The 1,487-nt window shown below is 42.7% G+C and overlaps 1 pseudogene; it reads right to left on the bottom strand.

Annotated features, from left to right (window-relative positions):
• Nucleotides 1–238: 238 nt before the first annotated feature.
• On the bottom strand, nucleotides 239–790 carry LOC149206397 (protein IN CHLOROPLAST ATPASE BIOGENESIS, chloroplastic pseudogene; annotated as a pseudogene).
• Nucleotides 791–1,487: the final 697 nt, after the last annotated feature.

Here is a 1,487-nt window from a genome sequence, read left to right as displayed (position 1 = left end):
ACCTAATTGCAGTGAGGATTTGATGAAGCCAAACCTTGTAATAATTTTGCTTTTGCTGCAGAGGATGACATAAATTGCACAAGTTAACAACCACTCTACGAAATCAAGCCTTCACACCCATGTATAGGTTCACCATGCATTGCTGACTTCTAAGTTTTCAGCTAGCATCTATTTTCACTCACATGGCATGAACAAGTGGAAACTGAGAACACGGAAGGTATATGTTCTCCATATGTTTTTATCTTAGACTGACGAACATATTGAGATCATTAATAAGACAATTGTGCTCTCCTGTCACCAATGCAGAAACCTGGTCGCCTCTTTCCAAATGACCCAATGCAATACGCTCAAATACCTCTGGAAACAATGCAACCTTCTTTGTCAAATAAACATCAAGATCTCCAATTTTAGATTCAGCTACATCCCCTTGTTTATACAATTTCTTGCCAGCATCTCCTGAAGCAGCATAGAGGCTATTTGCTGCGTCCCCATAGCCATTCCAATCTTCTTCTACCAGAATCCTATGAATATATTGATCCACATGCAAGACTTCAAGAGCTTCATTTTCAATTTGAAATCAGTGGCTTACAGTCTTAGCTAAACGTGACACACCATACTTCTGAACTCGTACAACGGGCATCTCCATGCCTTCTGGACTGGTTGGCCATCTTAGAAGAGCTGTGAAAGCACCTGATTGGTCTTCTGACAGTGGTATTGCAAGAGGAATTATACCCCGTCTAGCATAAGGAGGGACAAGTTTTTCACCCTTGGCCATATGATAATTGTCCATCTTTCTGCAAGCTCCAAACTTGATGAAGAACCTTAGGCTTCTCTGCTCTGGAAGTCTCTGCTGCACTTTCCTGTAGAAGACCCCACCCGTTTCCTGTAGAACGTGATTCTGCCTTTGAGTGAGCCCGATGCATGAGTGAAATTCGAACCAGGTAGGAAACTCAACGGAGGACGATAGGTTAAGTCGATTGTGGAAGCAGAGGATGTATACTTCGAGTGAACATGATGCAAGTGCAAGTTGACTAATGGTCTTTGAATTTAAGCCGAGCGCTCAGTGATGTCTGCGTGATTTTTGGAGTGAGGTGGCACATACGTGTGCTGGCTTATGTGACTATTTTGCAATCATGAACTGCAGTGGTCACTATTTGTTCTCTGCTTGAAATCTCATTGATTCAGTTGAACTGGAGTTAGACTGCCCATACTGTCCGTTTTTTGACTTTCATGTGCATGGCTGACCTAGGCATGCTGCGTGACTTGCTAGAGAACTGGACATCAAGTGAACCTTCCTAAATTCATGGCTTAATTCCATCACTCCATTCGTTCATGCAGTTCTTGAATTAGATTCATGCAATAGAGGAATAGGTTTTGTCACGTACCTGAAGCCAAACGACTGCTTGTGAAGCTTCTTGCTGCTGCATGCTCTGATCCTTTGATTGCATGAGGCTTGGCTAATGATTTTTGATTGCTTCTCCTTCTGC

This window comes from Pinus tabuliformis, chromosome 1_2, assembly GCF_031772625.1.
Source record: "Pinus tabuliformis cultivar Carrire ecotype Pingquan chromosome 1_2, CPIR1, whole genome shotgun sequence".
NCBI lineage: Eukaryota > Viridiplantae > Streptophyta > Pinopsida > Pinales > Pinaceae > Pinus > Pinus tabuliformis.
The sequence above is the reverse complement of the archived record's forward strand: the minus strand, read 5'-3'. Positions and strand labels throughout refer to the sequence as shown.